At 36.7% G+C, this 11,018-nt stretch overlaps 1 protein-coding gene across 17 annotated transcripts in view; it reads left to right on the top strand.

Annotated features, from left to right (window-relative positions):
- The first annotated feature begins 330 nt into the window (after nucleotides 1-330).
- The window catches only part of ARPP21 (cAMP regulated phosphoprotein 21), a 161,653-nt gene continuing 150,965 nt past the window's right edge, over nucleotides 331-11,018 (top strand). For 10 of the 17 annotated variants that reach the window (XR_013537400.1, XR_012088470.2, XM_078377531.1 and 7 more), the window contains exon 1: nucleotides 331-466. The gene's annotated coding sequence lies outside the window, so the exon portion shown is untranslated. Of the gene's footprint in view, nucleotides 467-531; nucleotides 887-2,090; nucleotides 2,364-11,018 lie in introns of those variants that run through there. The other 7 variants (XM_078377534.1, XM_078377532.1, XM_073003823.2 and 4 more) reach the window with 5 other exon arrangements.

Below are 11,018 nucleotides of genomic sequence, written 5' to 3'. Positions count from 1 at the left end.
AGCAGGAATTGTGAGGGAGACCGGAAAGAAAGAAAGAAAAGAAAAGAAAAAGAGAGACAAGCGGGCTGTGAGGGGGACGTAGGGAGAGCGAGAGGACGACGCGGCGCTCGGCTTGGGAGCGGAAAACGGGCGCAGAAGACAATAAGCGCTACCTCGAGAGAAGTTCTGAGGGGAGTGCGGGGAGGGGACCTGGGGACTCAGCCGCCCGCTAGATAAGAGCCATGCAGCAGAGGGAGTGAAGGCGGGGTGGGTGGGCAGCGTGGGACCGCCAGCCAGCAGCCAGGCGCCCCCGGCAGCGGCTCTCCCACCCGGGCGGGGAAGAGGAGGCGGAGGCGGAGGAGGCGTACACCATGCCTTCCAGGAAAACAGGCGTTGTATTGTAACAGCATCCTCATCCGCAGCCCCGGCAGCCCCCAGACTACACCACGGAGCTGGGGAGGGGGCAGATCGAGTGCGTGCCTTCAAGGTAAAGTCACCCCCTGGCCTCCCTCCGCGCGCATCCACAACACCCATCTGTACGTTTCTTGCGCATTTTGTGTGTCTGTGCCATTGGTATCGGCGTGTGCTTCCTTGTCCTGTCTTTGAAGCCATTTGTTGTGTCTCTGCGCATCTAGATCTGATCAATTCAGGGTGGGTCTAAGGAGCACATGGGGAGGGGGAACACGGATGCGGGGCTGAGTCAGAGGCTTATTTGTAAACACGTCGCGAGTATTTTCGCCTGTTAAGTGGCTTTTGAAATGATCGCAAACGGTTGTTGAATTGAAAGAAGGGCTAGGCGAAATGAGTGCTTGCGGAGTTCCTCTCCACATGTCGGCATTAGGGTCTGAGAGATGCGTTTGCCTTTCCGAAGACTTCCGATGCCGGTAGGAGTTTGTGGGTTTAACCGGTAGGTCGAATTATCAAGCAGATGTCAGTGGAGACCGATAATTAGAAAGTTTTCCGCCTGAGCCACCGTTCCCTGGCTCACTATACAAGCCACGCACCTATTTCGCATGATATTAAGTCAGGTGGTTCAAGTATCTCTTTCACGTTGCATGACGGATAATGGAAAGTAATTAACTTAGGTGTAACATTTTAGTCAGTAGGTAGAATTGCAAGTGTTGTGTGTAGAATTTCTCAGAAAGACAATAGTGTAGGTATTGGTAGATAGTTTGGAATCTGTTGGAATACAGTTTTGCTGGCAGTATGTGAAATGCATAACAAATGTAAGAGTACTAAGCTATTCAGTTAAAATAAATATTCCTCACTGCCCACCACCCTACGGACAGCAATTAGTTTTAATTTGATAGGAAAACTAAGCTTTTCTTTTATGTTTAAGAACTAAATTGGAGAGGTGTGGTAATTTTAGCAACTGTTTGCCCTCATGGTTATTATCTGAACATTTCACGTAGCAACACAGGTTTCTAGACATTGTGTAAGATAATGAAAAATTTCACCATAAAACGTTATTAAAATTAACAGATGCCCAGTCAAATTGTTGTATTGTTTCTAAGATATCCCTGGTATTAAAGAGCTCTGTTTTGATTTGTTAATCTGTAATACATTTGGGCTGGCATCCTTATGATGCCATGGAAAAATATGCCTGGCAGATATGAAACTTACTGTATGTCATTTGAGCCTCTGCAATCAGCAGTCAGCTGTCTGTGTAGCATTCATTGCTTGCAGTTACTTCATAGCTATCCTGTTTATACATCATACTTGAGAATCTGCATTCATCAGATACTTTTATTTTTAGAGACAAGCAAAGCATGGTTTTATTTTCTCGTTTTTTTGTACAGATAGAATAATCTTGAACATTTTGGAAAAGTACTGTTTCATCCAACCCTAAATCAGCTAGCAGTGTTTCATTATGTGCTTTTACTGTTACTGCTGCTGTGTTTAAACCCATCCATTACTATTACCCATTTTGCTGTGTGACTATTTCAGAGACCTTGTTCACTGCACATTATATTGAAAAACAACTTTGTAAGTATTTTTAAATAGAAAACTGATAACACTGGCATTTTGCTTTTTTGGGAGAGGGGGTCTGGTCTGGGTTGCTTTCCAACCTTTAATCCCCCCCCCCTATTTACACTGATCTTTTAAACAGTGTTCACCCTGAGCTTAGGCAAACTGGTATGCAAAATGAGGCTTGCCAATAACTGATCTTACATTGACTTAGCCCTCAGTTTCCAGCTGAGGTTGGTTACCTTGAGAACTGTTCTATGGGCGCTGTTAGAGCATGCTCCACTTGGGAATTTGGGTGTGTTCTCTTTGTAAAGCTACTTAATGAAGAAGCATCTCACTCTGCCATAAAGAAGCATAATGGAAGAGGTGAGCAATGATTGGCTATGGCTGCTGGGAAAAAAAAGAAAAAAGCAAAGGTAAAAGCTGTCAGTAGAATGTGGTAGATCATTATTTAAACTCTGCATATGATATTATGCTAGACAGTTTGCAGGTAATATCTCTTTAGGAACTCTTCCAAGAGGTTGGGTAGAGGGGGGAAGAACTGAGTGAAATATGTTTATAATTTGTGAGAAAATGTAACATGTAGATGAAAGGGTGGGTCTTTATAGGGATGTTGCTTAATTTGTTTTTGCTTCTTTAGTTTTGTACAAACATATTCAAAATTGTAATTTTGCTAATCAATAAAGTATTGTGGAAGAGTCCATAACTAATGATTAAAAAATCCTGTCTATGTGAATCCTTGTGACTGGATAAGAGATTCATGAAGGCTGATTTTTAGTTAAAAATGACAAATGTTGTGTAAGACTTAGACATTTCTTCATTATATGCCATACATCACCATTACTTGTAGTATTTACAGAAAGTTAACTGCTAAATATCCCTGTCGATGCGGGTAAATAAAATGTCTCTAGATTCATATTGGAAAATTCTTTGTGTAGGATGGTCCACAGTTTCTTCTTCTTTTTCCTGGTACACCAACAGTTTATAAATTTCAAGTATACATCCGAAATATTTGTAGGCACCCTTCTATCTACCACTGCACAAGCAGGCTAGTCCATGTCTAAATATGTTTTGTGTAAAAGCATTTTTGTTCACTCTTCTGTCTTAAATATTACAAAAAAATATTTTGCATAACGTGTAATGTTTCAGTGATGCGAACCAGCACTCATGGATATTGTAATTTGCATAAGTGTTTGTTGACTAAATTTGGCCTAAAGGACATAAGTAAGGACAGGTAAGGATTCTCTGCCTGAGCAGGGTTTAAGAATTCCACAGATGCTTACTTGACAGTAAGTCTGTAATTTCAGTGCAACCTGTTCCCATGTACATGTATATAGAAGTGCAAATTTTAACAATAAAAATGGAGCCATGTATGTTGAACAAAAACAAGAGAGTGTGTGCACACTGGCGGCTGGTCCTGAATCTTTTGTACATGTGAATACTACCAGGCAAGATTATTATATTCAGGAGAGACTTGGATATTTGACTGGCTAATCATGGAATGGTGAATTGGGACAAATAATAATCCCAGATGAATAAAGGATACCATTATTTCTCAATCTGATATTGGCATATTTTCAAAGTGAGTGTAACTAACCAGTGGTGAGGAACAAGAATGTGTCAGTTTTCAGAGAACAGACAGTTATGCACAATATCTATGGTTAACTAGTTGGAAATTTTGTTTTAAATCTTTTATTTGTTAAGTAAAAGTTGATATCCTATTCTAGTATTTTCTGCCTCCTCCAGAATTAAACAAGTATTATCTGGACATATAAAAGAGACTTGTGTTAGCTGAGGACAGTGATTTCATAAAGAATGACAAAGGAGGAAAAGCTATCAGATTTCAAGAATATGACTTTTACATTGAGGGTATGGAAATGAGTCATGGGTGTCAAACTGTTTGCCAGAAAATTCATAGAGATTGGGAGGAATCTATGTGTTTGGGCATATGTGAGGTACATGTATGAAAAGCAGCATGACACAACTCCAAGGGACAAAAACAGTATTAATAACTCAGATGAAAAATTTCAGTTCTTCTCATTGGGTCTAGAACTCAGCTTTCTCTGACTGGATATATGAATCAAATGACATACTGTCCCTTTGATATGAGCAAGTGGAACTAGATGTGCAGCCACAACATGATTTAATTTTGAAATAATAGCGTGAGAGGGGGACAGAAGCAAAATATAGAAAAATATTTTAACATGTTTTAATAAAGTATTGTGAGTTAAAGTTATTGAGTTCAAGAGCAATGCTATTTGAAATTATTTTATGGAGAAAGAGCGCAATTCACAATGCCACCATGCTGATCCTTGTATTCGTATGTTACATTTTTGAGGACTGTCCAGCCAATTACTTCAAGATCACTGCCTCACACCAAAGATAGTTGAATGAAGGACATGTTCTGCTGTTTTCCTCCAGGATCAGATATGCTAGGATGCATTGTCTATGAATAAGGAAGAGGGTCCTGCTTAAGTGTCATGGCTTACAGGGATCATTGTTAGTGTAAATTGTTCCAAGATCTTTTAAATGTGGAGTTCAGTTGTCCTGTTTATATTTAGCTTTGTGGACCACACTACAGACAGTCAGGCTACAACATCTTCTTTTACTTTACCTTTTTAAAAAATAGGTAAACATAAAATAAACATGAAGTGATTAAGGTATAATGTGGCAAATGCATGTGCCTGGAAATGGAGACAGACTGCATTTCATTACTATATATGCAGGTAATGGCAACTGGTCAAACATCTCTTTCACTGGTTATGAATAGAGTTCATTGTTCACATTTGCACTGGGCCCAGGGATAATAGGTGGAAGAAATTTGTAGTGCAAGAAATAATAAAATGAGAAAAGGAGTGGTATAATACAGCAAGGGTATATTCTAAAGGGGTAAACAAAGCTTCCTGGAGTAGAAATATTTATAGTAAAAAAATAATGATTTAAGAAAAGAATATATATAATTTTATCTATTTTAATATTTTGAATTATTAGAAAACACCACATTACTAAGAATGCACTGATCTGAAGCAATTTTGTGAAGTTCACTAGTTTACATTTAGAATCATTAGAGTACTATGAACTTGAAATAATTTCTGGTATCAATAAGACACAGGCGTTCTATGCAATCGCAATATTTCAAAATACAGTTGTGGCATAATGTCAAACAGTGAGGTAGTTTGAAGATAGATCGCATGTTAAATGCAATTTCAGTATAAACAAATATCTATCTATCTATCTATCTATCTATCTATCTATCTATCTATCTATCTATCTATCTATCTATCTATCTATCTATCTATCTATCTATCATCTGTCAAATATAAATGTTTACACAATTACATAATTCTGCGTAAGGCAATTTGAATTTCCGTAATACTCTTGGTTACTAATTGTTTCCAACTTTCTGTGACTCACATTTCCTATTCTTAAAAAACTGGTCAGCCTATATTTATATTGTGGCAAGGGGTTATATTTTCTTTATGCTCAATTTATATATGTATTTTGAATATTTATGTTTTGAGCCCCTTCGAATATGACCTTGCTTTCTTTGGACTAGACCTGTGTTCATTTTTTTAACTGTTGCTTCATATTGTAAAATAAAGACAGACTAAACTAAGATGCATGTAAATGTTTTTGAGATACACTGCTTTTGAAAGCTTGAGACACTTCTGCTTGTATAACCATATTGTTACTGGACCTGTTTAAGAACAAGTGTTTGCTAATTCTTTATTTAATATTTATTCTGAGTTACAATTATTTTTGATGTACTGATTAGTTAAGGTAGGAATTATATCATTTTTAATCTGTGCTATGTCATTGTAAATGTGTTAGGTCAATGTAGATGTTACATAGCGCAGATATTTTGTTAATATTTGCACATAGTTACCATGTCCTTTTGATAGTGTTTTCTTAAAATATAAAACATCAAAATAGCCCAAATTAAAAATGGAATACTTTTAGGAATATAATATGTTTGGTTTCTATATAATTCTTGTTTCTCCATTTTCAATCAGTACATGAAAATGATTAAAATGGCAGATCATCAGGAATTTTTTTCCTCTTCAATATAACTTCCATATGTTTTTCTTAGAATTAAATGTGGTCTCCCATGGCAGACTAAGTTGACTTAAGTTCTGTCTTGCCTAAATTGTCCCACTGAGTACAGTGGAAATGAGTCTCAACTAATTCAGTCAGGAACCACCCTAGTGCTTGCAGTATATGCTCTTTAAAGTGTAGGGCAGCTGGCCACTGTACTAGAGTAATTTCATTAAATTAGAATGTAGTTCATGATAGAAGAATTTTTAACTTGTAAACCACCCAGCATGGTGCATGCATGAATGCAGTGGTATATAAATCAAACAAGCAAACAAATAAATATAGCTGAATTGGGCAAAATCCTTTTCACAAAGTTCATAAAATTTGTATAGTTACGCCCAGCAACAAGGTATTGTGCTATTCAATTGTGCAATCAGTTATGTGTTCTCTGAGCAAACAGTTGCGCATTGCACCAGTGGAAATGCTTTGTGGATAGCACTTCCGCTTTGGTGCTACTATAGCTACCATGGGTACAACATCAAGTTGTGCCTGCATACTTCTGCAGCAAGATATTGCCCATTTTATCTGAAGTACACACAGGAATTCACAAAGAACTAGGTCAGAGTTTGTTTTGAAACAGTACATGCTTGCTAATGGGTTTCCAAATTAGCCTGCTTCCCACAAATAAACTGCAGGTGAATTATACAGTTTCCTAAATATTACCTCTGCAGTTCTATGGACATCCTTTTTAGCTCATCCTGACTTTTTCTGGATCTAAATCCTTTGGAGGTGGAAACCTTAATAAACAAGCTTAAACATTCATTTGGGAAAGCTTCCAAAAAAAATCACTTTAAATTGTGTTGCTGAGTTACATAGATCTCTTCTGTGTATACATGCTTTGGCTTTGCTCATATGTTTAAAATGATTACTAGAGAAAGGGAAGATACTGTCTTCTCATTTACAAGATACCTTAATGAGTAAAAAGCAGTGACTTTAATGTAAATGTTGAGGTTAATGCATCAAATTGTGTGTGTCATTTACCTCTAGGCCAGGCAATTACTTCTGGTCTAAGCTAGTACTTAAGTATACTTAAGGAACAGAGGAATCTACAATAGGGCTATCATTTTTATAGGATTTTCTAGAAGCATAGGCAACCATCATGGCTTGATTTGTTTTGCACCATTGATCTGTCTCCCTCAGTACTGTTTCCACTGCCTGGCAACAGCTGTCCTTCCTTCCAGACAGGGTCCTTTTCATATGCAGAAGTCCCAGAGTTTGAAAATAATGTTTTTTTACATGCAAAGCGCATGTTCTGCCTCTGAGTCCTTCCCTCTCTTGAGAAAGGCCAATCATTCAGCTTTGGTGCTTGACTCTTCCTCTCTTCTTTGCTTGGAAGTTCTTTGCTTCCATTACTGTTTTTCTAATTCATAAGTGCCATTATCTCTGGAGCTCAGTAGTGAAGTGACAGTAGTCCATATGTGGAAGCAGGCTTGCATTTATCAATCTAATAGGAATCCTTGTCTTGGTAGTAGTTGTAACAGCACAACCAAAAATTCTTCCTTACCAGATTATCTTGTTTGGAGACTTACACAGGCACAGCCTACCTTAGTGTACATGATAGTGTGAATTGAACCTATACTGCCTGTCCAGTATTCCTTTGATTCACTGGAATGAAGATCATGGTAGTTCTTATTGCTTCCTAGTTTACATAAAGTTATATTTTATTCCCCCCCCCCACTTTTTTTAAAATAAACCTTATTGATCTGTTTTTCCCCCAAATCATCTTTGCAATTCACTCACTATTTAGGGTAAATAATGTTTTGGAATTGGCATGTCAGACTTTTACTTAAGATCTATCATTGCCCCTTCAATTCTTATGTTAAAGGACACAGGTACTAAAGAAGTTTTAAAAATATGATGAAAAAGAATGAGTTGATTGTTTGGTGTTCATTAAACTCACAATCAGTTTTTGGCAAGCCATTTGTATGTTCTTCAAACTTATTTTTTCTTAATAGATATGGGATTGGATTTGGCCATTCCACTATCAGCAGCATTAGTTGCCTCCCATTAGTCAGGTTCTGTGGCTTTTGAAAGATGGGCCCCCTTTTATGTAGGTATTCATATAATGCTGGTCTTCAGAAGGAAAACAAGTACTGAAGCTTCACCTTCAGGATGCTAATAGGTATGATCCAGAAGAGTTTAATTATGGCTTAGTCAGACTGAAATGGAACTGGATTTTTTTATTTCGATGAATCAAATTTGTGGATAATGTAACTCTTCAGTAATTGATGATGAGGTAAGTTTATGTGATCCTTGCCATGAAGCAACATGAAGCCTGATTCAATATCTGTTTGCTCAGAAGGAAATCCCATGGTTTAGACAAAAGTATGTGTTCAATAGCAGTCTTAGCTGGAAATAACTTGCCTTCATTTGTACATAAACAAACCTGTATGGCTTCAGTTTCTCATTGTGGTTTCTTGTGCTCATTCTCTGTTTTATTGATTGTTCAAAATGATCCTTTGCTGATTTATGGAACTTTCTAATTATATTGTGAAAAACACAACATTAAAGATAATAAAAGATATTGGCGGATTTATTATAGAGCATCTGTCAGTGTCTTAGAAATGTTTATGTTGTTACAAATATTTAAGGACATTTGTCATGTGAACAGATCTATCCTTAAGCTGTGAACACAAATTCTATCTGCACCCATTTTGTGATGCCTTTTGCAGCTCACAGCCAGCGTAAAAGCAACTTTTGCTTCTATGGTCATTTTCTGTGCAATATTTTTGAGGTGGAAAAAAACTTGCATTGCAGGGAAGGAAACTGCAAACACAAATCTGGTAGTTTTGAAAGGTAACAGATACAAGATAGGTTTATTTTAATGTGTCACTCTATTCTAAGATATGTCAAACCCAAATCTCATATATCAGTGTGTATCTTTTGTGGACTGAGCTAGAAAACACCTGAAATGAATACTTTTCAACTGAATCATGACTTGTGCAGATGGAGGCAAAAGTGCATGGTACATCATTTTTACTTGTTTTTGTTTTTTTAAGGACAAGACTCAAGTCATTGAGATCCATGCCCTTTCTGCTGTTTTCCATGCTTCTTTGATCTTCCTGTAAGAGTTGTATTATTTTGCATAAGCCTTTGTTGTTGGGGTGGAGCTTAGTGCTACATTGCTTCCTGTGGAGAGTTCATTTCCAAGTCAGAGGCTCCCAGCTGAAAGCCTCTAAGTACCTCATTAATTAGCTTTAAAATAGACCAAAACCCCATGAGAAGCAAAGCTGCAATGAGAAACTGGATTTGTAATAATTTATTAGAATTTCTTTTACAGAGAAGGGATTTTCAATATCATGTTTTTTGTGATGCTGTGAGGAGAGAAATACCGGTAAGCCCAAGTTCACTTTGCACATGATCAACTGTGCTTATTTACTGCCAAATTTATCCTGTCTGGAGAAACTCATGGTTCTTGTGAGCTTTTAGCTGCTGAACATGGAATCATAAAGCTGGTGGAGTGATGTTAAATCAAATGATGTATAAGTACACATGAATTAGTAATAGTATTACTGAGAGAGGCAGGTGTATTCAAGCATGTGCTATTATTTCTAGCCAAACTGTGAATTGCATACATTGTTCATGTTTCTGTATAATCAGGAAGAACTACTAGTTTAATAAACCTCAGAATGAAAGAACAACATTGGTGATGTATATAGTCCATTTATTCTTCCTTCTGCACAAACAAGTATACAAACTAGAAAATAGTATGTGTACTATATTTGAACTGAGAATTCTTATAGTTAAGTGTGCTCAAACAAGCCAAGATCCATAAGAGAACTGTAAACCCAGATTCAAAGCTACTGTACAATCCAGGCTTGTTTGGATGCATTTAATCCAAGGTTTGGGCATAGCACAAAGCTGTCTTTTATGAGTCTTTTCACCTAATTATGAAAAAAGAGGAAGGAAGACACTGAATGAGTAGGCTTTGAAGATAACTAAAAACATATGCTAAACAAAGTGTATGTCGATAACATTGCTGTGGTTATTATTATGCAAAAAGTTACACCAGTAAATGTGCTTTTCTGCAATATAGTGCTATCTGTAAAAAAAAATCAAGACTTGCAATTATTGAGAATCTTACTTGGTTGTACTGAAAAAATAGAACAGCATGCATAGGAAAGGGGAGGCAAACATACTAAAGATAGATAAAACAGCATACTGTGCACATTGGCTTACCACACCAACTGTTCTGGGATCTCTCCCAAAGAGAAATGAAACTGAAACTTTTTCTTCAGGAAGCTGAATAGAGGGGAGGGGTTATCATATATTACCAATATGTGTTTTATTAGTTTCCAGCTACAGACATTGTATCTTACATTGCACTGCATAGTACAATGTATACCGGGCTAGAAATAAATGCTGGCACGTCCATTAACCCCTTATCTATGATAGGACTGTGACAAAAGCAATGTATTATCTATTTTTTTGCCCTTTCATTCTTGTGTGGTCCCTAGCTCTATTAAAATCACTGAAGAAATTTGAAAAATCTGCTCTGTTCCAGTATATTTATCTAAAATACAAGCACATTATGAACAAATATTAACATGATGAATTTTATTTTTCAATTTCAGAATGTTTGTTTGATTCAGTTTACTTGTTTCATTCCAGTTTTATGATTTTCCTGTCCAAAATATCATTGATGAATTCCACATCACATCTCTGTTCATAGACCGGTTTCTGTTCTGCGAACAATTGTGTAAAGCAGGAATCAGCCCTATGTCAGTTTCACAGCTCTTCAAAGTCACATATTTCTTGATACTTTTGTTGTTTGCTATACATTTTAATGCAGATATCAGAAGTAAAGTGACATATTGCATGCCTTGCAAATAATAATAAAAAATAAGGAAATGAATTGGTTTTTGAATTATGATCATATAATGTTGAACATTTTCCTCATCTGCACTGTAAGAAACAACACAAATAGAAGCTCTAATATGATATCAGGATTTTTTTTGAGCAAAAGATAATAGATC

Source organism: Pogona vitticeps, chromosome 6 (genome assembly GCF_051106095.1).
Source record: "Pogona vitticeps strain Pit_001003342236 chromosome 6, PviZW2.1, whole genome shotgun sequence".
In the NCBI taxonomy this organism is placed as follows: domain Eukaryota; kingdom Metazoa; phylum Chordata; class Lepidosauria; order Squamata; family Agamidae; genus Pogona; species Pogona vitticeps.
The sequence above is the reverse complement of the archived record's forward strand: the minus strand, read 5'-3'. Positions and strand labels throughout refer to the sequence as shown.